At 39.5% G+C, this 23,686-nt stretch overlaps 1 pseudogene and 1 gene segment (V, D, J or C); both read right to left on the minus strand.

Annotated features, from left to right (window-relative positions):
• Positions 1-23,686, minus strand: part of LOC106995637 (immunoglobulin heavy constant delta-like) — a 727,209-nt gene that overhangs the window by 316,402 nt on the left and 387,121 nt on the right.
• Positions 4,707-5,677, minus strand: LOC100426662 (homer protein homolog 2-like; annotated as a pseudogene).

Here is a 23,686-nt window from a genome sequence, read left to right on the forward strand (position 1 = left end):
TTCGGATGCTGTATTAGCCCATTTGCACACTGTAAAGAAACACCCCAGACTGTGTAACTTATGAAGATTTTTAATTGTCTCATGGTTCTGCAGGCTGTGCAGGTAGCATGGCTGGGGAGGCCTCAGGAACCCGACAATCATGGCATAAAAGGAAGCATCATGTCTTACACGGCTGGAGCAGGAGAAAGACAGTAGGGAGGTGCCACGTACCTTGAAACCAGATTTCCTGAGGGCTCTATCATGAGAGCAGCCCAAGAGAGGGAAACCCATTCCCATGACAGAATCATCTTTGTCCAGATACCACTTCCAACACTGGGAATTACAATCTGTCATGAAATTTGGGTGGGGACACAAATACAAACTGTATCAGCTCCCCTTTATTGTTGCTATTGCCTGGTTGCTCTGACTAGGATTTCCAGTGCTATGTTCAATAGGAGTGGTGAGAGGACATCCTTGTCTTGTTCAAGTTCTCAAGGGGTTTGAGCTTTTGCTGATTCAGTATAATGTTGACTGTTGGCTTGTCATCGATGGCTCTTAGAATTTTGTGGGGTTTATTTGATACTCAGTCTGTTGAGAGTTTTTATTATGAGAGGATGTTGGATCCTATCAAAGCTTTCTCAGCATCTATTGAGATAATCATATGGCTTTTGCTTTTATCCTGCTTACATGATGAATCAGTTACTGATCTGTGGATGTTGAATGACCTTGCCTTCCAGGGCTAAAGCCCACTTGATCACGATGTATCACATTTTAAAGTGCTTCTGGATTCTATTTGTAAGTATTTTGTTGAGAACTTTTAGGTCTATGTTCATCAGGAATATTCATCTCATATTTTCTTTTTAAATTAAGTGTCTTTCCCTGATTTTGCATGCTAACAACACTCAGTGAAGAAAGGACAGTCTCCTCAATAAATGATGTAAAAACTAAAAATCCAATTGTAAAATCAATAAAATTAGACCTTCTGTAACACCATATACAAAAATCAACTAAAAATGAACATAACCTGAAGCCATAAACTCATAGAAAACATGGGAAAAACTTTCTGTCATTGATTCAGGAATGATTTATTTGAATTTAATACCAAAAGCAGAGGAAAAACTATGTGAAATTATTTAACTGACAAAAAGTTCTAGCTACATTTATAAATAACCCATACAACTCAATAGCAAATATCAAATGACCTGATAAAAAGGGCAAAAACCTGGACAGATTTATTTTCAGAGACACACACATGAAAGGAGAGCATAAATATTCTCAACATTACTAATTATCAGAGCAATTCAAATGAAAAGCACACTGAGATGTCACCTTTCACCACTTAAAATGGCTATTATCATCAAGACAAAAGAGAATAAATGTTAGCAAGAATGTGATGAAAAGGGTATCCTTACATGGTGTGGTAGGATTGGTTTCTCAATAAATTGAAAAATAAAGCTATCATATGATCTAGTGATCCCACTTTTTATTACATATTCAAAGGAAATAAAATTATGATGTCATGCCGGGTACAGTGGCTCACCCCTGTAATCCCAGCACTTTGGGAGGCTGAGGCGGGCAGATCACGAGGTCGGGAGATAGAGACTATCCTGGCAAACATTGTAAAACCCCGTCTCTACTAAAAATACAAAAAAAAAAAAAAAAAAAGAAAAGAAATTAGCCAGGCGTGGTGGAGGGCGCCTGTAGTCCCAGCTACTTGGGAGGCTGAGGCAGAAGAATGTATTGAACCCAGGAGGTGGAGCTGTCAAACATATGTTCTCTGCAAGGTAATTTATAAAAGTATAAATTTGTAAAATAATTTAATGACCATAGATTGATTAATGTATAAATAAAATGTGTGTACATAAAACTGAATTTCATTCACCTTGAAAAGAAGGAAATTCTGACATTTGCAACAACACAGGTAGGCCTGGAGTATGTGGAATAAGCCAGATGCATAAAGACAAATGGTTTATGATCTCATTTACATGTGGGACCTCAAATATCCAAGCTCTTGAAAGCAAAGAGTAGAATAGTGGGTCCCAGGATCTGGGAGGAGACGGAAATCAGGTGATGTTGGCTAAACTGTACAGAGTTTCAGTTGTGCATGTTGAAAGAGTTCTGGAAATCTGATCTACAGCAGTGTTCCTGTATTTAATACTGTATTGTAAAAGTGATTTTCGTTAAAAGGGTAGATCTTAGGTGTTCTCATCAGACACACACATATACACACACATAGTATATTAAAAAACAAAAATGGTAGCTCTGTGAGAAGATTGATATGCAAATTACCATGACTGTGATGAGCATTTTACAATGTATATCTGATATGGTTTAGATCTGTGTCCTCTCCCAATCTCATATATTATAATCCTCAATTGTGAAGGTGGGACCTTGTGGGAGATGAGTGGGTCATGGGGTGGGTCTTTTATGTATGATTTAGAACCAATTCCTGGTTCTATTCTCACAACAGTACATGAGTTCCCACAAGATATGCTTGTCTAACAAAGTGTAGACACCACCCCTGCTCCCCCGCACCGTCCTACGGGCTTCGGCTCTGGCCATGTAATGTGCCTACTCCCCTTTGTCTTCTGCCATAATTCTAACTTTCCTGAGTCTCCTCAGAAGGAGAAGCCACTGCACTTCCTGTAAAGCCTGCAGAACTTTGAGCCAATTAAATATCTTTTTTTAATTAGTCTCAGGCATTTCTTTATACCAGTGTACGAATGAACTAATACAACATCAAAACATCAAGCGGGGCATCTTAAACATATATTATTAAAATATTTTAATCATACCTCAATGCAACTGAAAAAATTTAAACTTACCCTTAGAATACATACATACTTTAGGCTGGGCGCAATGGCTCATACCTGTAATCCCAGCACTTTGGGAGGCCAAAGTGGGCAGATCACGAGGTCAGGAGATGAGACCATCCTGACTAACACGGTGTAACCCCCTCTCTACTAAAATTACAAAAAATTAGCCTGGCGTGGTGGCAGGCACCTGTATTCCCAGCTACTTGGGAGGCTGAGGGAGGAGAATGGTGTGAACCCTTGAGGCGGACCTTGCGGTGAGCTGAGATCACACCACTGCACTCCAGCCTGGGTGACAGAGTGAGACTCGGTCTCAAAAAACAATATATATATATGTATACACACATCAGACATACACATATACACACACGTAGTAGATTTAAAAAAAATAAAATGGTAGCTTGGTGAGGAGATGGATATACAAATTACCTTGACTATGATGAACATTTTACAATGTATATCTGATGTGGTTTGGGTCTGTGTCCTGTCCCAAATCTCATGTTGTATTATAATCCTCAATTGTGAAGGTGGGACCTGATGTTCCCTTTATATTTATACAAATAAATATACTTCATATTTTTTCAATAAAAATGAGAGAACATAGGAAAATTTGCAGTAAGATGTTTGTAACAGCTCCGCTTATAATATTCACAAACTGGAAATAAATTTAAAGTTCATTGACAGGAAAATAAATCATTGTCATTTATTTACTTAATGGACTGATTTAGATATAAAATCTCTCTCATTTCTCTCTTTCTCTCCATACATACAAGAAAACTTTGAGGTTTCATATCAGAGTCAGTCCATTAATTGAATAAATGACAATATGTTGATCTAATTTAATACATTAAATAGCATGAATTAACCTCAAAAATAGAAAAGTAGCCCCTTACTAATAAAAGGTCCATAATGTTTGATTAAATTTCTATGAAGTTCAAAATAGAAAAAAATTAGATCTATAGTGTCAGAAATCAAAACCTTTCCCCCATGTAGGAGTGGACCGCAGGCACAGAGAAAGATGTGTTGTGGGGATGGACTTGCTCTTTAGGCTACCTTAGGTGTTGGGGACAAGGGTATTCACATTTGCCAGAAACTCTCTAGTGATATATTTCAGATCTATGAATTTTTTTCTTATGTGTAAATTTTATCTCATAAAAAAAGTGAATAGTTTAAAATTCACCAAATAGTACAAGTAATATTAAAACCCTATCCAAAATATGAACATTAGTACATGAATTAATAAAGTGCATTCAAGCACACCTACTAAAGTTAAATACTAGAAATCAAAAATATGGTAACACCTGAAACTTAATAATAAGCACACATTTCATATAGAAGGAAAAAATAGTCAAGACATGTGGAACATGTATTTTTTCAATCAAATGTCACTAAATTATTTATACAATATTTTAAACTGTGTAATTAGTATAAATTACTAATATTTTGTGTGATATTACAACTGAGAACTTTAAAAGAAAAAAGGATATTTGAGAGCACATGAACTAAATTGAATGTATTTTCAATGTTGGTTCAACTATTATACCTCTAATAATGCCCCGGTTTTGATTGGGGCTTTGGAAAAAAATAATTCTTTTTTTTATTGAACAAATATTTATTAAGCAACTACCTTGCGTCAGGCATTGTGCTAGGCACCCTCACTGTGTGCTGTTCCCACACCACAATCATCTGCTCAGAAATTAAAACCAAGAGAAGGAATATTGTCGCAACCATACAAATTGGGTGGCAGGGGGCAATATCGTGGATGGAGGCGATTCCCAGGCCAGAAAATACACCCACCAGAAACCTGTTTTCTATCTCTTATTAAGTCTCCATTAAGCAATTGTTTCAAAGCATCCTAGCGCCATCTGGTCTCACAAACACACTTGGCACTCACGGTCGGGTGGTGAGCCTCGTCTAGCCCTCGTTACTGGTGCCCAGCTTGGAGAGGCCTGGGCGGAAATCACGCACGTCATGGATCTTCCGGTCCAGCACCTCCAGGAAGCTCTTCACCTCCACCTCCAGGTGGCGCTGTCGGGATTGGCTCGCCTCAGCTTCTGTATTTAGGGAACGCGCTTTGTCTTCGAGGTTTTGATCTTCTCTCTGTCGCCTCCATCTTCTCAGAGACACACTCGCGCTCTGACCTGAGCCGAGGTGTGAGTTCACTTTGTTTTCGGAGATCTTCCAGCTCTGCCTCCTTTTTTTGGAGCTCCGCCTCCAGCTCCTCAATCTTCCTCCTCAGCTGCGTGTTCTTCTCCTTCTCTCTGTGGATGTCACTGCCTCTTCCTCTGCTCCGCGCTGGCCGCGGACTCCTGCAGCGCCGTGGGCAGCCGGGCGTCGCTCTCCCGCCAGGCCTGCAGCTCCATCTCTCGCCTCTTCCCGTGGGCAGCGCCCTGCGTCGAGGCCGCCTTCAGCTTGTTGTTCCTGTACTGCAGGTGCGTGTTGGCTGCAGCTGCATGCGAGGCCTTTTCATCGTCCATCCCGTTGACACTGGATGCCAGAGTAGAAGAATCCACACCAGGATTCTTAGGGTTGATTACTCGAGGGCTCCATTTTCTCCTGGTTCTTGTCTTTGGCTGTCTTGGCCGCTTCTTCCACCTCCTGGAATTTCTCTGCAAACTTTGTCGGCTGCTGCTCAGAGGAAAACCCCAAACCAAACACCGTGTTGGCTCTGCTGTCGGCCCACTGCCCAGACTTCTGTGACATGTTGGTGAAGGTCGTGTTTGGTGTGCTTGTGCTGTTTATGGTCACCTTGGCTCCGTTCACACTGACGATCCGATGGCTCTTCCTTGTGACATCATACAAGCAGGAAACAGTGACCGCCTATTGCTTGCAGGCATCCAGTTCTTGGTGTTGGGGTCAATCGGGAAGACCTGTGCTTGGCACATGTTAAAAATCACTCAGGAGCTATCTTGAAACTAGAGTTTGGAGGAGATGGTAACTCTATAGGTTGTCCTGGGATGTATTGGCTGTTAAAATTTGGTGCCTTTTGGCCGGGCGCGGTGGCTCACGCCTGTAATCCCAGCACTTTGGGAGGCCGAGGCGGGCGGATCACAAGGTCAGGAGATCGAGACCATGGTGAAACCCTGTCTCTACTAAAAATACAAAATATTAGCCGGGGGTGGTGGCGGACGCCTGTAGTCCCAGCTACTGGGGAGGCTGAGGCAGGAGAATGGTGTGAACCCGGGAGGCGGAGCTTGCAGTGAGCCGAGATCGTGCCACTGCACTCCAGCCTGGGCGACAGAGCGAGACTCCATCTCAAAAAAAAAAAAAAAAAAAAAAAAAAAAAAAATTGGTACCTTTCTTTGTTAGCTCTTGTCCACCAAAGATTAAGGTCTGTGATACACACATATATTAATTTCTGCAACAAATTGCGAGGAAATAGTTAATAAGAACATCAATTATGTCCATGTTCCACTGAAAAGAACAATCACACAGGGACATGCAGGGATGAAGGGGAAGCCAGAAAATATCCATATAAATACATATTCAATTTAAGGAATTATCCTATTGAAAAAGTATATTAAACATTTGTTCAAGACTATCAGTGGCTAATATAAAATGGGAGCATTCCTCTTGAAATCCCGCACAAGACAAGGATGCTCATTCTCACCACTTCAATTCAACGTAGTGTTGGAAATTCTGGTCAGGGGAATCCAGCACCCAAAGGAATAAAGTGCATTCAAATAGTAGGAGAGAAAGTCAAACTATTTTTATTTTCAGACGACATGATTCTGTATCTAGAAAACCCCATTGTCTCATCCCAAAAGCGTAAGTTGATAAGGAACTTCAGCAAAGTCTCAGGATACAAAATCAATGTGCAAAAATCACTAGTATTTCTAAAGGTACTAAAATAATTTTAACAAAATATTAATAACATTTGTTTTAACCCAAAGTATAAAGTAAATATCCAAGAGTACATATTAATATTAAGAAGTGATTTAATAACTAAGACAAATGTGGGAAAATAGACAAGTATCCCTCAAATAATAACTTGAAACACTTGTGATTCCCCCTTTTTCAAATCAGTGAACCTTAAAACTCCTCACTTGAGTGTGGCCTGCACTTAGAATATGGAAAACTTAGGTGATGGCTTTGGATTGAGCAGTGAGTTTTTAGATATAATACCAAAAACACCACTCAAATATGAAAAAACACCACTCAAACATAAAAATTTAAGTTTTTATGTGAAAAAAAAAGACGCTGTGTTAAGCAAATTTTTTAAAAGCCACAGATTTGGAGAGAATATTTGAAAATTGCATGTTTGTTAAAGAACTTGTAGAGAGAATATAGTAGGATTTTCAAGACAGAACAGTAATAAAACAAGAGGATGTCCTATCCTCTTATGTAGCCAGTGGGCCACATTTTCTATGGGGAGACATTCTGGAGGAGCTGAATGCAGGCTAGCTTCTCTGTCTGGTGACTTCAAGGTAGCATAGGTGTGGTATGGGCATCCACATCCACATACCATTTTATGCATTCCCCAGATGTCCTTCCAGATGTCAGTCACTGCCAAAGAGGGCAGCCAACCACCATCCAATCCTGTGCTTCTCATGTAGTAGCCCTGAATCCTAGCTGCTCCAGCTGTGACTCAATGGGGCCAAGGTACAGCTCAGGCCATGGCTTCAGAGGGTTCAAGCCTGAAGCCTAAGCAACTTCCACTTGGTGTTGAGCTTGTGGGTGTACGGAAGTCAAGAATCCAGGTGTGGGAGCCTCCACCTAGATTTTAGCAATGCATTAAAATGCCTGGATGTCCAGGAAGAAGTTTGCTGCAGGGTTGGGCACTCATGGAGAACATCTGCTAGGGGAGTGCGGAAGGGAAATGTGGGGTCGAAGCCTCCATACAGAGTTCCCACTGGGGCTCTGCCTAGCGGCACTGTGAGAAGATGGTCACCATTCCCCAGACCCTGGAATGGTAGATCCACTTACAGATTGCACCATGCACCTGGAAAAAACACAGATTCTCAATGCCAGCCTGTGAAAACAGCCAGGAGGAAGGCTGTACCCTGCAAAGTCACAGGGGTGGAGCTTCCCAAGGCCATGGGAACCCACCTCATGCATCAGCATGACCTAGATGTGAGACAGCATCAAAGGAGATAATTTTGGAGCTTTCAGATTTTACTGCCTTGCTGAAATTTGAAGTTACATGTTTGCCTTTGGCCCTTTCATTTTGGACAATTTCTCTTAATTGGAATAGTTTCATGAAATCTGATGGCTTCATAATTACGGGACTTTGCCTGCACAAGCTCTCTTTGCCTTCTGCCATCCATGTAAAATGTGACTTTCTCCTCCTTGCCTTCCACCATGATTGTGAGGCCTCCCCAGCCACGTGAAACTGTTAGTCTATTAAAACTTTTACATTTGTAAATTGCAGAGTCTCTGTTATGTCTTTATCAGGTGCGTGAAAAAGGTTTAATACACTTGGTGAATAAAAAAAAAAAACAACTGATGTTCAGATTATGTGGCTGTTTCTCATTGTAGAAATGGGGGCAATGACTTTCAAGATCTTTACATATTTGAGCAAAGTCCCAAAGTTTTCTCAGACATAATCTTTCACCTGTTACTGGAAGCAGAACTCTTACCTCTCTACATATAAGTTGAATCTGGACAGACATAACTGAACATGCAAGGACAAGGAGGAATGACACAGCAAAACACTTATGAGAAATTCTCAACAATTTTAATTTTCTTCTGAGAAAATGGCCATTCAGAAAGTACACCAGGTGAGACCCAGTTATATCTAATAGAGATCATGTTCTGGGAGGTTATATTCTTTCCCCTGGGCTGGATCCAGTAGGTAGATCTGGGCCCTGACACCAGGAACTGGAACTTTTATTCCTTAAACAGAAGACACTCCAATGAGGAAGTTATTCCCAGGGGAAGTGCAGAACAAAGAATCAGAGACACATGTTCTTGTCTTTCCAGGATGTGCTGGAACTCCAGGACAAGGTTACCTCTGAGAGGCTGTGGTCCCTGTGAGGACATCACATCAACTTTGTTTTCTGGAACCTTTGTCTGTTCAGGAAAGCTCAGAAGTGTGACTAAGACTCTTCTTCTGCCCCTACCTGTATTTCAGTAAATTCATGAAAAATTAGTGGTCTCTCACCAGGGAGCATTACAACCTTAACATCGTGATCCTACAGAATAACATCCCTACACCCAATCTCATTGAAATTTCTGACTCCACTCAATCACCAATTGCTAAATAATTTGTTCTTGTAAATTTAGTTAATAAATTTGTTCAGTGCCCATTTCAACAGCCTCTCAGCTGCATCTTAGCAAAGTGTTTTATGAAATGAACATGTCTCCTTCAGCAAACAGAAAATATAAAATCACCATGAATTGGTTGAAACTTATGTTGTTAATCCAGAACAAACATACTAAGAAATTAGCCATGTCACAATGTCATATAGTTTGTACTACTCTAAACGAAATCCCCTGAGCTTTCCAAAGTCAAATTATTCTCTTTCCCTAAAAGTCCTGCCAACCACTAATCTATTTTTATCACTTTATCTTTTCTCGAAGGCCTCATGAATGGAATTTTACAGTACATAGTCTCTTTTGCCTATCTGCTTTAACTTAACAAAAATAAGTTGTTCTTCCTGAATTAATTGCCACTTTGTTTTTATGGCTGAATAGTGTTAATTGTATGGGTATAGCATATTTTGAGAACCCGCTGACCTGTTTAAATGCATCATAATTGCTCTTTTATTTGGCAATTTTGAATGTTAATCATGAGTATTGATATTGGACATCTTTTCAGAATTTTGTTTGTCAATCATGCATTTACTTTGAGGAAGTGTTAAGATTTCCAATTACTTTATAGTTCTGTTTTTAGTATTATTTAAGATGATTTTAAAAACTTTTTTGTATACTCTAGACACAAGACCTTCCAAGCAGTAAAAAGAATGCATCTGACTTTAAATAAATTAACTATATATGTATTCACACACACATACACACACACACACACAATTTTCTATTATTATGCCCTCATGGTAGTTGTATATATTTCTATTTCTGAGATACATGTGATGTTTTTATACAGGCATACAATGTGTGATCATCAGTGTAAAAAAAACTTTACAATAAAATGTATAAAACATTGATTAAATAAATTAAAGTAGACACAACAAAGTGGAAAATTATTCCTTGTTAATGTTTTGGAAGAATCAGCAGTGTTAAAATATCCACACGGACAAAGCAATCTACAGAATCAATCCAGTTCTCATGAAAACTATAATGATATTCTCCACAGAAATAAAAACAAAATCCATATATATATATATACACACACACACACACGGATATATAGATGAATGTATATACATGTGTTTATATATATATACACAAAGAACCCAAAATAGCCAAATCTATCCTAAGCATATATATATATATATGAAGACACATGTTACCTGACTTCAAAATATAATTTTTATGATTGTTATTTTAGTGGATTTAAACATAATCTGTTTAAAACCATAAGAATAACACCATATTAGGTGAGCATAGCATATAGATAATTGAAATTAATGACATCAATTTTATGAATGAAGAGGGTAATTGAGAATGTTCTGTATAAGGCACCTGAGCTAGATTTGATGTGGAGTAATGTCACTTGACAGGGGAGACAGACTAGTTACACATGCATATTGTAAGCCATGGTACAAAGCAGGCTCACTATGAAAAATTGACCAATGTGTCTGAGTTCAGCAAGGGAGAACACACTCTTATGCAACACGTTATATTAATTGGATTCTTACTTATAGAAAGGCAGCATGGGACAACAGAAGCCTGGGATCTGTTGTGAGCTGGTCTCCCAAGGCTCAAGACATCTCCCTACAGTGGATGGAGCCTTGTCAGCCTGTGCCCCACTTGTGTCACAGTCGAGGGCCCTGACAGGAGACCACCCTGTGGTGTACCTCCACGGACTAAGTGACCCCCTGGGATAAAGCTCTGTAGGACATCCTGCTTCCAGAGGAGAAAAGAACAAAGCCCAGGATGTCCCTGGCAGTTTCTCCCTAACTCAAGATGTTTCATCCTTTGGGAGGAACAGAAGCAAGGCCTGGGCTTTTCCAGGAAGTTCCTCCCTATCTCAGTATGGTGCATTTCCAGAACATTCTAAGGTTATTTTTGGGAACTACATTAAGGAAGAAGGAGAACTGGGGTATTCGAGGCCACCTGGAGAACAGTCCTGCACATGGAACAACCACTTAACTCACAGAGCCCTGTGAGTGATATGCTCAGAGTGAAGATGAAATAAATGAGGAGGCATCATGTGGCCAACCCCACACTTGGGTGCTGCTCCAGGCCCATGCTTTTCAATCTGCTTTGCAAGTGTGGGCCACAAAGAGGTCACTTGTCCCACAAAGTCAATCGAGTGAGGAGGTCTCAGTGGTTGGAAGACGATCAATTTCACCAGGAAGGGAGAAAAAGCACCTGACTTTGACAGGAAGTCCCTTCCCCGCCTTCCTGTGGGTGGCCTCTGGGCCGCCCCTGGGCTCAGAGGGCCTATGTCGCCCCCTTCAGGACAGAGGCTGCTCTGCCACCAGATGCCCAGGTCCAAGTTGCCGGGAGTCCTGGGCTCTGTCCATGTCCAGGAGCAAGGTCTGCTCGCTCTGGGTCTATATTTGGTGATTTGGGCTTGGAAAAAATGGGAATGCAGATTTGAATTATGGAGCTTTCAGAAAGTTTTCATATGTTTTAATGTCATTTCTTCATGTGTTATTTTTGCTGATGGCATTGACAGACCCCAAAACTAGACTGACTTCAATAATGGAAGTGATATGACAAAATTTAAACAGCTGAGTGGGTTTTTTTAGCAATACTTAGAAAATGTATTCATTGGACTTTGATTGGACTGGAGTAGAGATGGATGTGGAGGAGTCCAAGGATTGCCTCTGCACATAATGCAATGACTTCTAATGCCTGCCTTCCTTCCTTCCTTCCTTCCTTCCTTCCTTTTTCCCTTTCCTTTCTCATTTACTTTCCTGTTTTTCTCTCTGTTTTCCTTCTTTTCCCCCTTATATCTTTTGCTTTTTCCTTTTTCTTTTTCATTCCTTCCACTGAGCGAGCACAGATGAACACACAGCTATAAAGCTCAGTAAATCACTGTTAGCGTTCTTTATTGTGCCTCCCACCCAGGCAGGTCAGGAGGAGTTGCTTGTCATATGGAATTCTAATTTTAAGAGAGTGAAATTCTTTATATGCTTATATATCATTTCTGAAGCTTCTGTGATGATACAACTTTTTTAAAACCACTTTTTGTTGAATTGTCTTTTTTATTGAATGTTAAAAGTTCTATATTATTTTGCAAATTCATGATAAGGCATATAAGTATAACTATTTTCTTACAATTGTACTCTGTTCTCTTTGTTTTCTTAATACAATTATTTAAATTAAAAATTATTTAATGAAAAATGACAAGTATTTATTGTGTGTGTTTATGGAATATGATATGTAGTTTTGCTATGGGTATACATTTTGGAATGGGTAAATCAAGCTACCTAACATGTCCATCACCTCAAAATTTTATCACTTCTTAGTGGGGAAAACATTAATATGTACTTTTTTTAGCAATTCTGAAATATATAATACCTTGTGGCTATTGTTGTTAGTCTGTGCATAATTTACTCCTTCTGTCCAATTGGAACATTTTACACTTTGATTAAAATCTCCCCTTTCCCAGTCCATCCCTCCAGTACCTTGAAACCAACATTATACCCTATTTCTGTGATTCTACAATTTAATACACTACAGTCAACTTAGGAATTATTGTACTCCTGTGTCTGGTTTGTTGCACTTAGAGTAAGGTCCATTAAATTCATGCATGCTGTCACAAATGCAGGATTTCCTTTTTTTTTTAAAGGATGAATATCTCTCCAATGTGCATATACTGTGTTTTGTTTATTCATTTATCCAGTGATGGGAATTTAAGATGTTTCCATATTATTACTATTGTAAATAATGCTGCAAGGAATATGGATGTGTGGATATCTCATTGACATGCTGATTTCATTTTTTAAAACAATACATGGTCAGTAGTGGCATTGCTGGATATTATAATAGATCTATTTTTTGAAAGGCTTTTATATATTATTTATAATCACCTTAATAATATGCATTTTCACTCACAGTGTACAAAAATTCCCTTTTCTTCACATCTTCCTCAAAGATATTTGTCATTTTTCATCTCTTTGAAGATAGTCATTCTATGAGGTGATAATTGTGGATTAAATTTAAATTTCTCTAATTATTAGTCATGTTTAGCTTTTTTATGTATCTGTTTTCAAATTGTGTTTACTCTTCTGAAAAAGGTATATTCAGATATTTTGGTTATTTTTAATAGGGTCACTAGTTGTTATTGTTTTTGTTGTTGTTGTTGTTATGGAGTAGTTTGGCTCTCTCATATATTTTGGATACATTCCCCTTATCAGATGCCTAATTTTGTAAAATTTTTGCCAAACCTGTGGATTTTTCTTCATTCTGTGAATTATTTTCTTTGATCTGCAGAAGTTTGTAGTCTGATGCAACCCCATTTGCTATCCTTGCTTTTGTTGCCTATGTTTGGGCAATAATATCCAGAAAATTGTTGCTCAGACTACTGTCTTGGAGCTTGTCTCCTATGTTTCTTTAGAAGTTTTACAGTTTCTGTTCTTGTCCAAAGTCACTCTTATTCTGTTCCGTTGATCTGTGTGTCTCTCCCTCAAGCAGTATCATGGAGACGTGATTAATGCATGCCCTAAAATAAGTATGTTACTTTTTTTCCAAATAGTAATTGAAAATATCAATACCTTAAAAAATGTCACCACGTAAACCTTCCCCTGGGTCTAGGCCCCATTCGTGGTGTGTCCTGAGTGTTCCTGGTGTCCTCCACTATCCTTCAGGGAGGTTTGTGTCTGGGCTCACACTGATGTTCCCTCAATGTGCCTCTCACACAGTGACACAGAGCTGTGTCCTCAGAGGTCACAGAGCTCAGCTGGAGGAATAAAAGTTTTTTCAATGTGTCACAGGAGGTGCTGCTGTGGCTCCAGAAGGATGGGTTGTATCTGGTGACTCCAGAATAACCTATTTCTCCCAGCCACTGCAGGCTTTTCCCAGTGGCTTTTGAATCCAATGCCAGTAGGTACTACTGGTTGTTATGGAGAAACCAGAGACAGTGCAGGGGAGGGAGACGGTCTGAGAGGGCTTCTCCAGTCCAGGACCCAACTCCTGCAACTGCACCTGGGACAGGATACCTAGGGACAAGAATAATCAGTTTCTGTCAGTCACCTGCAGTCACAAATATTTCAAAGACCTAGGTGTGACATCTGAAACACTCACCTTGGGTAGCTGTCAACATGCACATCTCATTTTCTGTGAGACCACAGCTCTGCCTTCTCCAGAGATTTTCTGTCTTGTCTGAGAAGGGATTCATCAGTTCCCACATGATGAGAGTGAAATTTTACCCAAGAGATTGAAGGGAAATTTGCATGTTTGGACCCCTATCCTAGCAACTGGGGAGAGACCGATTTCAGGCTTTCCTGAGACTGCCGTGGCCCTTGGAGGGCATCTCTTCTCTGGAGCTTACATAGAATGTGTTTCTGCATTTGGAGGGAATTTATTTTGAAAACACTACATGTGTTATTTAATACAATGTAATGACCCTATAAATGATTTCCCCTTCAAAATAATTAATTATAAACAAAAATTTATAAAATATAATAGTCTTTCTTTACTAGTTAGCACTTTAAACAAAAATTATGAAGGAAAAAACTGATTTTGTTCCCCTTGAATTTAGTTTCATGAAGTATTTTATTTATTTTTAGGAAATATTGTAGTTGACAATCCAGCTGTTGGGGAGAGACTTCACAAGCCTGTGACTCAAAGAAAAGGAGCTGTTGTAACTCCTTTGTCTAAGACAAGAAAGCAATCATGTTGACTTTGCTGGCAGGAGGGAAAGATAGACCCGCAACTTGGAAGAGAGCTGTTTCATCGTCACAACTCATGAGTGCTAATTCCATGTTCATGTTTTTCAAGCGCATGACAATTTGTTTGGAGTCCCCTATGCAGAAGGTGTGAGATTTCAGGGCACTTCCAGCTGACTTCTTCAGCAATTATTCTACAAAACTCATTGAATGTGGTGATTTCAGCCACGTTTATAGGGGCCTTCACTGTGCCCTAGAGGGGCTCTTCCAAGTGCTGGACCCTGAAGTGCAACATTCACATGGGTGTTGATCCATCCCCATCTTGTCAAAGATAGAATTTAATTTAAAGGATGTAAGGTTTTGATATCAGTTTTCCTACTGTGAAGCCATTCATATTAATCTGATAATTGGCATTCACATTTGTCATGGGAAGGCAACTTTGCTAGAGTAATGTGCAAATTCAGTCACCGTGCACAACTAAAGCTGTTTCTCACTGACTAACTCCATGACATTAAAGACCACAGGGCTGTACACAATCTTGGTTCAACCCAGGATTTTCTAACTCCTTCTATATGGGACTTGTATGATGATTACTATAAAAGGAGTGAGTGACCCAGAGCCTACTTAGAAGGAGAATCTCCAGTATGGATATATTAGTATGTCATCTCATAAAGAAATGGAAAATACCTATCAAAGGGAAAGTCTTGAGAAGAAACCTGGCATATGAAAAAAGCCTCGACCTATTAGCTTCTGATCAACTTACTGTTAAATTTATTGCCTTCATGTCATTTTGGAAAATTAAAACAAAGCATGGTGAATTGAAGTGTGATGTTGCTTGTTTGGTACAACAGCGGGGTGAGGATAATGAAGAGCCCTGTGATCCCGAGGAGATGGCCTAATCCAAGGAGAGGGAGGCTCCAGGACATGTGGACTCACATGGGGATCCTGCTTCTGCGCATCCATCAGCCACTCCCAGAAGCCTTCAGGAGACAGGGGTGTGGGTGGGCCCTTGAGACGATCCAGTGAGAACTGGAAGTCAAGAAAAGAATGATCTGGGATAAATTTTTTAAAAAATTTCTTTTAAATTCACAAATTATGGTTGTTTAGATTTACAAGGTAAGAAACAATGTTATGATTTGTGAATGTAATATGGAATAACTATGATAATTAAGATTTAAGATAGTTTTCATTAATCACCTCAAATTCTTATCATTTATTGTGACATTTGAAATTTACTCTGAGCTCTTTGGAAATGACCAATATGCTATTTTTAAATGAACAACTAGAAATCAATTCATGTAAACAAATAAAAGCAACTGAAATCAATTAGGAATTTAAAGATTTACACTTAGTCCATCATTAGTTTGATTCTTCAGAAAATATTTGGAATTATTTTGTTTTAATGTTTAATATGAATGCCTAGTATATATGCATAGGTCTGTGTATTTATACATCTTTCTCTCTTTTTATTTATTTTTTTTTTTCGTGAGATGGTGAATTGCCCTGTTGCCCAGACTAGAGTACAGTGGCACCATCTCGGCTCACTGCAACCTCCGTCTGCTGGCTTGAAGCAATTCTTCTACCTCAGCCTCCCGGGTAGCTGGGATTACAGGTGTGTGCTACCACACCCGGATACATTTTGCATTTTTAAAAGAGACGGGCTTTTGCCATGTTGGCCAGGCTTGTCTCGAACTCCTAACCTCAAGTAATTCACCTGCCTCAGTCTCCCAAAGACCTGGGATTACAGGCACGAACCACCGCGCCCGGCGTGTACATATTTCTATGACCATAGATTTATGTCCCTATAGCTATGTAGTTGCTGATGTCAACAAATGTTCATAAAATTCTGGGGGAATTAGTGCAAATAATTAGGAATGTTTATTTCTTGAAAGTATATACTTAAAAATACTTACAGAATTTTAATAATTATTAAAATTTAAATACTAACGATAATAAATTCATAATAAATACAAGTAATATAATATCACAGCCTAGAATGCTCCAGAGTTCCGCAAATACAATCCTGACTTTTCCAGTTGAGTAGAAAGGAAACCTCCCCCTGCACCTGCTCCTGGGACCTGTCCCGTCCTCAGTGGGTCCCGAGCGCCCCCTGGAGGCCCCGTGCGCCCCTGCAGGGAGGTTTGTGTCTGGGCTCACACTGACCTCCCCTCACTGTGTCTCTAGTACAGTAATACACGGCCGTGTCCTCGGTTTTCAGGCTGTTCATTTGCAGATACAGTGTGTTCTTTGAATCATCTCTTGAGATAGTGAATCTGCCTTTCACAGATTCGGCGTATGCTGCTGTTCCACCATCAGCTTTGTTTTTAATATGGCCAACCCAGTCCAGCCCCTTCCCTGGAGCCTGGCGGACCCAGCTCATCCAGTAGTTACTGAAGGTGAATCCAGAGGCTGCACAGGAGAGTCTCAGGGACCCGCCAGGCTGGACCAAGCCTCCCCCAGACTCCACCAGCTGCACCTCACACTGCACACCTGCAAACACAAAGACATCGTGATTAGAAACAGCCACACATATCCACTGTTTCTCTCACTCATGTCCCCTCACACTCAGTATCTCTAGTTCTCCATGAATCACCTTGTAAAAGAGCAACAAGGAAAACCCAGCTCAGCCCCAACTCCATGGCTGGTCTTCTGTGTTCAGTGCTGGTCACCAAGTGGAAACTCCTGGCAATCCCAGGCTGGGGCTCCTCTCCCAGAGCTGCAGGGTCACGGCTGGGCTGGTTTTCATCAGCAGAGGGAGGACGGTATTTGCATGTCTCCTACTATATAGGAAGTTCTGGGGTGGGACGCCTGAGGAGAGGACAGGGCCCAGATAAGATGACTGTGCCTTGCAGAGGTTTGGTGACAATGATGGTATTTGGAAAATATGCTGTCTTATAAAATTATGCTATGATAAACACTTTGAACTGATCACCCTATTTTATTTTTACATGTATGTGTAAATTATGTTTTGTCGCAGTCAGTATTTCTCCCTGTACGGATGTTAAAGTAAACCACACATGGAAAATGGGCTAAGGGTGTATTTAAGAGCTCATGTCTAGATGAGTAAGCCCTGGTATCTGGGCCTGTGCTCCTCATCACTGGCCCCAGTTACTCCCTGAACCAACTCCAGGACAGAGCTGGGGATGCCTAGGATGGTTGTGAAGCCCAGTTTCTGTAGTGAGAACTTGTGTGATTTTGCTGCATTCTAGCATTCACCTAAAATATGGTGAGAACTAGAATTTAGGCAGATTAATTCTTAGGTATTTTTGAAATTCAATATACATTTTTTTCTATCTTTCTATCATTCCTTTCTCGTCTAATTATCCATGTGTTTGCTTGTAATAAATTTTATAAGTTTTAGTTTACGTATGATAATCTTTTGCATGTTTATATTGTACAGTTGATAAACATGATGGAACTGTCATTATCAAGGGGGACAAGAGAATTCTCAATATTCCCTTTTGTTCTGTATACTTTGTTGTTTTCCCTTTCTTTCTTCTACCTTTTTCCTTGGCAACTACTGATCTTTACATTGCTGCAGATTCATTTTAATTTATCAGAATGTATATAAATGAAATAACATAGTATATATTCTGATTTGTTTGGCTTACTTTACTTAACAAAAACAATTAGCTACTTTTCCTGATAGTTTGGTATAACATAATTTTTTATGATAAATATTGGGTAGTATTCTAGCAGACAAATTTACCATAATTTGTTTTTCTATTAAGCAGCTGGACAATATTTGATTTTTTTTATTTTTCTAGGTTTTACTAAAGATCTGATATTAAGCTTGGAAATGTACATAGAAAAGATATATATTTTTCTTATTTTTACAACTGTATCAACCATAACAGATAAACAGAGAAGATGGAATTTTGAAAATTTTGTTTAATACTTCCAATATTTAAAGTTCCTAGCAAACAACAAATCTGGAGTTTAAGGAGAAGCAAGTTCTTGTACAGAGTAACAAAGGCAGGGTTTGAAATTACATATTTCTATGGCAGAGTCTGGAGTATGATATATAACCTATTACAAGAGAAAATATAAGTACATATTGGATTGCTTGAAATTGTGTGTGGTAAGCATGTTGTAGTGTGAAATTGTAAGGGATCATATGCTCAAGAACTATCCTATTCTCTTGAATCCCTTTCCCCAAGAAAGGGGACAGTCACAAAAATCTTCCTTTCCCCAAGTGTCTGTCTAGGAAAGAACAAGAGCCCACACTTCTGAAATGTATTCAGACCCAGCTCCCTTATTCCCACTACAGAACTAAGAATTTACCCTGCAGGGGCAAGTCACTGAAACCAGAATCCTAGGTGCACTTGTTCAATGCCTCAGGAATTGAGATGGTAACACCAAAGATCTATTGAGAAGCAGCTCGCCTGTCTTTCTTATGGAATCAGAGCCTTAGTCTGCAGGGCAGGGCAGCAGATCTGCAAGGTGATGACACCGATGGAGAACACTGGAGCTGTGGGAGGGAACACCTGGGGAAAACAGTAGGACTCTACCCCAGGGGAAGGGGAAAGAACACACAGACCAGCATCTCATCTGTAGGAGGGTCAGGAACACTCGCAAGGTTATACACACACCCAGGGTCATGATGCCTTCCTAGGAATATGGACCAAAGAATACGGACCTAGGAATATGGACCCTTTAGTCTAATACCTTTCACCAACTGAGAAATTGTCAGTAAATAAAACACCTGAATGCACCCGAGGGAGCTGAAAGAGATTCTCTGGAGGACAGAACAAGGTGAAGAGACAAAGTCAAGCAGAAAAGACAAGGTATCATTGGAGGATCTGTAGTCTCTGGTGGACATAGTAGGACAGACTTCAATTCGTTTTTGAAACCTTTATATCAGACTTTAGTAATTTATATGATAAAACAGTCAACCTCATCAATGGTGTCTTATTATCCCCATCAGGGATTCAGGTCCACGTAGGCACATGGTGCAGTTCTAGTCATGGAGGCAGGGGAAGTGGTCAGTTGAGGTGTTCCTGGTCCTTCAGAGGAGAATTGCAGAAATGTCTCATCCCCAATTCCAGACAATATTTAATATATGTGTGTGACTCTTGGGAATGTTGTCACCATGTCACTGTATGATGGGAGTCCCCTGGCGGTAGAAGCTGACTTTCTGGATGCATCAATGTGGAAAATTGAGAAAAGAAACTACCTGGGAAGACAAGCTGTCAAATTATTCAATCCCGGAGCCACTCACTTCCAGGCTTCCTGTTTCATCATGTTGTGATTTTCCTCATTGTTTAGTCAGCCTGGGTTGTCTTTCTTCACTCTCTGCTAAAATAGTCACACATCATAACCTAGAAGTATTAACATAAATAAGTAATGAATTTGAAAATTAGAATAAGTCCCAAGTGAAGTCAGTTACTGTGTGGTTCATAATGAGATAGACGGGAGACATGGCTGGATACTAAGTGTGTGTTCACATTTATTTTGTCTAGATTCACAAAATATTTTGTATATCCCTTAAATAATATTCCCTTTGAGGCCCTTGATTTAGCATTATTTCTTGATGAATAACACCTAAGTAATAAAAGTGGTGGTTATTAAGTAATAATTTATACTATTAGTACATTCATTTATGATATATTCCTCTGCCTGATCTAAAACCATCCAAGAAGGCAGAAGTTATTGCACTTAATAGACCTTATCAATTAACAAAAGACCAGGATTAAATACAGATGTTCTGCTGTAGTGCAGAATTTTAAAATGTGCTGCAAGCAGAGGTTTTTTAATCTTCTGGAAGCCCTATCAAAATGGACAGCAAGACATGACAATTTTAAAATCATACATTCTAGAGACCTGACACACAAATGTGAAATCAAATGCAAAGAGAAAAAAACGAATATGGAAACAAGAATAATGTTCTGGTGCATCATTACAGGAGACATTGAGTCTTAACCTGGTTTGTAATATCTAAACATAGAAGGCATTGCCATTGTTCATATCATATAGAAATCAGTCCTATTAATATTCTGGATATGTTGAAAAATAGCATCATTAAATAAAAAAAAAACTTTTAAAAATATGGAAAATCTCTTGGCCAAGAGTTATCCTACTAGCACTAAGACATTCTGGTCCCTCCCTCAGGACACATCCGTTATTGCCCTATGAGTTGGGAGCTGGAAGATTCATACATTTAGAAATGTTACCTTCATTGCTCACCTTTATCCTACTGCAGGAGGTGTGTGTAACACAATATTGAAAGGAATTTTTATGCTCACTCCAATCACCAACATTTTAAGGTTGCCTTTTTATGTCATGTTTTAACAGTATTTTGCGATCTTCGACCAAGAAATTATGTCTATCGGAAGAAACATCGGGAAAAAAAGTTCTGCTGTTGGAACATATTAGGATACGTCTTTTCAGTCGCTATTGACCAAAACACTACAGAAAAAAAATTCAGGGAGTCAGTTCTTGGGTTGATATGTTGCAACTAAAGAATCAGTTCAGTCCAGATATGTTGGCTCATGGCTATAATTCCACCACGTTGAGAAGCAAAACCAGAGGAATCACATGAGACCTTGTGTTTGAGACCAGCCTGAGCACATAGAGAGACCCCATTTCCATGAAAGATTTAAAAAAAATCAGCTGCATGTGATGGTGCATCCGTCTAGTCCTAGCTACTCGGGAGGTTGAGGCAGAAGGATTATGTGAGCCAGGAGTTCAAGGTTGCAGTGAGCTATGATTGTGCCCCTGCACTCCAACCTGTGTGACAGAGTGAGACCCTATACTCTAATAATAATAATAATAACTAAGAATTTTACACAATTGTAAGGCTACTCAAATAGAAGATATTAAAATGAATATCCTGAGGAATCCTCTGGCACTTGTGATGTTTTGGAGAAGACCTAATACATTCAGAATAAGCGGATGATCTTAGATAGTGAAATGTCTCCACAGAAGACATTGGAACAGGACCCATGTCTAATTCCCTGCCCCGTGCCTTTCACCCCTTTCTCCTCGTTTCAGTCCTACTTTTAATTATTATTTGCTTACTCTTATAAGCAGTCTTCTCTTTTTTTGTAGACTTGGTTGTTGTCCACCCATATTGGACACTGATCTTTTCTTTTTATTCACGATTTTTATAGTTGCTACATAGAATAAGTCATCACACTATTGTTTTGATGTCTGACTGTTGATAACTTAATGCTCATTCCTCCATCATCTCCTTTCTTTCCAACACAAGGTGAATCTCGTTAGGAATCACAGGAACTCCCTCATTTGATGCCATCTGGAGGTTGAAACCCCACAAACTCCTTTCTGTGAGTGAGAACCCTCACTCTGCCTCCACCATCAAACCACTAGAGCAACCCTGAGCCAGTCTCCTTTCTTACTCGATCAAGCCATTTTGGACATTCCTGAGATATCAGCTCTACTCTCAGCAGACACCTCCAGAGGTAATTAACCTTTCTGTATTCACATGGGGGAGTGTGCGGCACCCACAGATGTGACATCAACACTACATTTTAGTTGAGATCTCTTGGTCTTTTTATGGTGTCAAATAGAACAAATGCTGTGAGCTTGGTGTCATGGTTCCTAACCACAGGAACCTACTCCAGGACAGAGCTGGACATGCCTGGTGTGGTTTGATTAGCCCCCATTATGTAATGAAACCATGACATTATTTTGTTGTATTCTAGTGTTTCCCTAAAGATAGAGTTAGGCTTAGGGTTTATTCATGTGTATATTCAGGAGTCTTTGATTTCGTGTATGTATTTAAATAAATCTTTAATTCTGTGTTGAGATATTTAAAATTTCTTCAGTTTATGAGTGAAGTCCTCAAGCCAACGTTCTATGATTTTCTTTTTTTATTTATCATATATTTTATTCATCTCTGTCTACCTCATTTTCTACCAAATTATACGTGTTTAAATTTGTAATATTTTAATGAGGTGAAATTAGCAAATAATACCCATCCCGTGACGTGTACAATTTGACAAATAGTGACATAACCATTACTTTTCTCAACATAGAAAAAATCAACTGCACTCAAAATTTCCTCTTGTTTTCCTAAAATTTCTGGTTCCTACACCTTCCCTTCTCACACCACGTCTAGAGTCAACTACTGGGTTTTTTTATGTAACTTTGGATTACTTTTCATTTTGTAGAATTTATAGAAGAGGACTTGTATGCATGTACTTGTATTCGTTTGTCTTATTTTACTCATCATACGTACTTGCGACGATACCCTCACTGTTGAGCATATCCAGCTGTACCTTATTGTAACAGTGGGTGTTTTTCCAGCACAATTTGTTTACTGATTTATCTGCTGATTGATATTTGGATTACTTTCAGTATCTGGGTATTATTTAAAACCTAATACTCATCTTAGAGAAATACACAGCTGAGAAACAATGTTTTTCTTCTTACAGTAATATGAACAGAAACTAACCTGGAAAAGCTGCCCTTTAACGAATTGTCTTCAACACATCACGTGACCGCAGTTGTAGAATTCTGTGTGTGAGAGTGAGTTTGTGAGAGAGAAGGAGGAAAGAAGAGAGAAAGAAGAGAAAGAGATCCTACATAATTGACCATAATTTATGAGGTGATCAAATAAACACAGGGACTCAGATTCTTTTTGGAAAAGGTCCATGTAAGATAGAGGACAGCTTGATGCACCTACATATTGTTATGTATTTATATAAATGCCATTTTCTAATAATACAGAGAATCATGTACCTGAAAATAAACATAGTGGCGGGTGTCCAGCGGTGAAATATGATGGTGATGCCAAACCGCATCTCCAGCACCTTTTCCTTCTTCCACCTGCCTTGCTATGTATGTCCTGAGCGCCCCCTGGTGTCCTCAGCACCCCCTGGTGTCCTCGGGGCCTGGTGCTGCTCCTGAGCTTCCCGGTAGGGAGGTTTGTGTCTGGGCTCACAACGTCTTTCCCTCGCGGTGGCTTCTGTATAAATACTCATGGTTGTGTACTCTTTGCTCAGGTAGCTCAGCTGTAGGAAAAACGGT

Source organism: Macaca mulatta, chromosome 7, assembly GCF_049350105.2.
Source record: "Macaca mulatta isolate MMU2019108-1 chromosome 7, T2T-MMU8v2.0, whole genome shotgun sequence".
Classification (NCBI taxonomy): domain Eukaryota; kingdom Metazoa; phylum Chordata; class Mammalia; order Primates; family Cercopithecidae; genus Macaca; species Macaca mulatta.